At 51.9% G+C, this 4,183-nt stretch overlaps 1 long non-coding RNA gene across 1 annotated transcript in view; it reads right to left on the reverse strand.

The window, feature by feature from the left end:
- Positions 1 to 38: 38 nt before the first annotated feature.
- Positions 39 to 4,183, reverse strand: part of LOC104871726 — a 13,333-nt gene continuing 9,188 nt past the window's right edge. Inside the window, exons 2-3 of the long non-coding RNA XR_782952.3 lie at positions 3,038 to 3,183; positions 39 to 168 (exon numbers count right to left, since the gene is read on the reverse strand). This is a non-coding gene — a long non-coding RNA (uncharacterized LOC104871726). The remainder of the gene's footprint in view (positions 169 to 3,037; positions 3,184 to 4,183) is intronic.

Below are 4,183 nucleotides of genomic sequence, written 5' to 3' on the forward strand. Positions count from 1 at the left end.
TTTTTTTTTTTTTTTTTTTTTTTTTTGCTTTTTTTTGCACAAGCAGATTCTGGCAGTATGTCTCGGTCATCTCTTCCAGTGTGGATCCTGTGTAGCTGGATCTTTGTGGTATTGTGTCCTGGATCTGTCAGCATATGTGGGCTTGCTCGTTGCACTGTGTGGTGGCATCTGTGTGAGAGCAGGAGAGCAGGGGAAAGGATCCTTCCTCAGGAAGCTACTGCACCAGCCTCCCACTCTTCTTAGGGGCAGGAGAAGGCACTCTGAGAGAAAGAAGGGGGCCCGAGACTCAAGCCCAAGGGGCTGTGCAAGACAGCGCACAGGAAATAGGTGGAGGCAGTGAACAGATGGGCTCCCCAGCCTGGGGAGGTGGAGGCCTTCAGGGAAGTGTCCATTCTCTAAGGTCTCCAAGAAACCCCAGCCAAGGCTGCTCCACTGCCCAGAAGTCCCTGTACCTCCTTTGCACCCACCCCCAAATCTGAATTCACCTCCTTCCTTTAGGAAATCAGTTCTGCACACCTAGGCCCACCCCTGGGGGTTTCTGTCTTTCTTCCTCAGTCTTAGGAGACCGGGAGACACACAGGCAGACTGCAAGGGGCTAAGCAGCCAGGGCCTGGAAGGAAGGCAGCCCTGACTGGCCTACAGCCACCTTCCAAATGAGCTCACACACATACTTTCCACCCTGGCCTAACACCATTGGCTCAGCTCCTTCCAGGCCAGTCTTCCCCAGCCAGGCTCAGCCTGCTCTGTCCTCCCCTGCCGCCAGTCCCAGGCCCACAGGCTCCTTAGCTGGATCACTGGACACCTCAGGCCAGGATTGTCATTATGACCCCAGGGAGCATCTTCCTCCACCTCCTGTGATGCCAGCTCCCTGCAAACTCCCTATTCCTCAGCCCTCCAGGCCTTCACGTGGCTCTGAGGTAGAGGGAGTGACAAGCTCCCTGAGCCCAAAGACCCACACCTGGGTAGGGAAGAAAGGCAGAACACAGGACATTGCAGTGAATGGGCGGAAGGGCTTCCTTCGAATGCCCACAGTTGCTCGCTGACTCAGGGACCAGACCACATCTGGAAGCTGCCTCACTGTGGGTCATATCCTGCTCGATCACTTGATTTCCCACTTAGGGCTATTTCCCAGACCTAGGGCAGGAGGGGCCTGGGTGGGGGTAAGGCCAGGCTGCCCACCAAGAGGAGGAAAGACCAGTGCCTCGGAAGACCTAGTGGATTCACAACGCACACCACAGACTCTGTTTGCCTCTGTTTATTCTGCAGTCCAGCGCCTTCATCCCGCTGCCGGAGATGAGTACAACTGGGCCAGCGAACAAGCACAGTCCCCGGTGCTCTCCTGGTTTGCTCAGTGCCTGACTATGCTGTCCCGACCATATCCGGGATCCAATAATGTCACTGGGGCCTTTGAGTTAGGATGGTATATTCAGATGTGGGGACAATTCTTCCCACTTTAGATCCCCAAACTATGGCCATTGGAAGTTAATCACATAGCTACTGCCTGCCTTTACCAGGCTCTGACGGCACAGTTCTGTCAAAGAATTCCTGCAACTCATGATTTCCCATCACAGCCACTGACAGATGGGCTCTGTCCTCTCCTCCCTTATAAAAAAGATGTTGCTGGGCATGCTGAAGGCCCACAGGAAGTGTGTTGACCTGAATGTCCAGTGGTAGTTGTGATTATGTAAGTATTGTATGCATATGTACAGAAGAACTGTGCACACATCAGCAGGGAATACAAAAGGCAATAATCACTGGGGTGTACATTTACTCTTCGTGGATTTTGTGAACATCACTGTAAGTTTTACCTCAGTCTTTAAAAATTTTTGTTGTTGTTTTGGCTTGGGGGGGCTATTTTTGTTTTGGTTTTTTTTGGTAGCTTTTTTGGTACTGGGGATTGAAGGGTTTGGTTTTTTGAAATAAAGTCTTGCTGCATAGTTCAGGCTAGCTTTGGACTCATTACTTAACCCAGGCTGGCCTTGAACTCGCTGTGATCCTCCTGCCTCAGCCTCCTGAGTGCTAGCCTCCCAAGAATGTGGGCCACCATGCCTGGCTCTTAAAAGAATTTTTTACAAAGAAAAACTACACTGGGGTAAAGAGGCTCATACCCCCAGAACCCTGTAGAGCTCCCCATCCTCAATTCACCCTTAATCTGGGACAGCTCGGTGTTAGGTTGTATTGATCTAGCTATTTGGGAAATGCCAAGACTTCAGGTTGTGCCCCAGCCCGGCCTGGCAGGCCCGCAGGGAGGTCTCCTAGCTACACCCCTCTGAGCTCCCTGGCAGATGTCCTCAACTTTTTCCTCCACTCTCAGGGCCTAAATTGCAGACGCCCCCACGCACCCGCCTTTCGGTCCCCGCCCCGCGGAACAGCAGATAGCAGCCTGGCAGGGCGTGCGGGGCGGTGGCGCCCCCTTGTGTTGGGCATCGGAACCGCATCCGGCCAGGACCTGAGTGGTAGGGCAGAGCCATCCCGGCCCGGCCAGGGCTGGGACACCACCCACAGCTCCCCCAACGGTGCTTCCACCCTGACACCTGTACTTAAAGGGGCGGAGCTCTGGGCGAGACAGGCAGACGAGCTGTTCTCAGCTTTCCAGCTTCCGAGAGGGAAGTCAGAGTTTCCGTCCGCTGTCCGCCTGCGGGGGCTGCGGGGAGAGCAGCACGCGCCACCGCCCGGAAGCGCAGGGTCCGGGGAGGACAAGGGAGGGAGACGCTGTTTTCGGGCCTGTCCTCGGGGCTCCTGTATGTCACACTGCCCCCGCGTGGATTCCTCCCACACTGACAGCTCCAGGATGCCTGCGCCCTAGGCCGAAGGGTGGAGGCCAGGGGAGACTGCCCAATGCTATCAGAGCGAGGGGAGCCTTCCGTCCACCGAATTTGAGTGGGACGTTTCTGTTCCACCTCCCCGAGGCCTTTGGAGACCACAGCCATGTGTCATGGGGGCCTGCAACCTGCACCCATCCTCCTGTCCTCGTCCCCATCTAGGGGACAAGAGAATCCCTTCATCCCAATTTGTTTCCCACCCAACCCCACCCTACCTCCTTTTTTCTTTTTTTTTTAACAGAGGCTCTTGTGTAGCTCAGGCCTCGAACTCAGGACGATCCTCCTGCCTCAGAGTGCTGAGGTTACAGGCTTGTGCCCAGCTCCATCCAGTCTCTGTAGAAATGTCCTGAAGTTTCTAGATCTGTAGTTTAAAAAAAAAAAAACAACTGCAGGTATCTTGTATTGCAGTTTGTGCTAATATATCTCATTTATGAAATGTTAATATTTTAAATATAACAAATGTCTTAAAAACTATCTTAGTATTTCTTAACTTTGTGATATACCAGATTGAAATGCATCTCATTCGTTGCTGAAGCACAAGCCACCTCCCATAACCATATGGTAGGGTCTTCAACTCCAGTCTCCAGACATAGAGGTTTCCCTGTCTTGAAAAGCTCTCTCCTGGACGTTGTTTGCAGATATTGCATAGTTTCCCCCATTTTTTCCTATCCTCATAAGCCAAAAATTTTAAAGCTGTCTACATTCCTTCGCTTTTTTTTTTAAGTTACTAGGGATTGACCCCAAGTATTTGTGTGTATGCTAGGCAAGCACTCTGCCACTTAGCTGCACCCACAGCCCGTTTCTCTTTTTAATTTCATTGAGAGATACGGTGTCAATCAGTTGCCCAGGCTGGCCTCAAACAATCCTCCTGCCTCGGCCTTCAGAATAGCTGGGATTACAGGCACATGCCACTGGGCAAGCTCTTGAAGTCAAGCTCTACATCTGTAACACAAATCCAGGCATTGACTGAAACTGCTTCCTTCTGGAAAGGCCTTCCTGAGCTCAGGGACTTTTCCTGACCTCCACTTGCACCGGCCTTGTTTTCCACCTAACACAGCTTGCCTCCAAAAGCTCCCCTGGCCCTGTCCAACCTGACAGTGAACGAAGAGCCCTGAAGGCAGGGCAGGTGCCCCTTTCTGTCCACTGAGGCCCACAACTTCTATGCTTCAAGCAGCGAGTTGGCTGACCTTCCTCATCTGCTTTGTTAATTCCAGTTGTGGTCCTTCAAATTGTACAAAATAAACAAATTCTCCTTCCATATTACAGCTTGTTAAATATATGAATCCAGTTTTCATGCCTCCTCCTCCTTCTTCCTCTTCCTGTCCTTCTCCCTGTCCTTTTTTTTTTTTTTTTTTTTTTTT

Source organism: Fukomys damarensis, unplaced genomic scaffold (genome assembly GCF_012274545.1).
Source record: "Fukomys damarensis isolate Sample0158 unplaced genomic scaffold, DMR_v1.0_HiC HiC_scaffold_17, whole genome shotgun sequence".
Classification (NCBI taxonomy): Eukaryota; Metazoa; Chordata; class Mammalia; order Rodentia; family Bathyergidae; genus Fukomys; species Fukomys damarensis.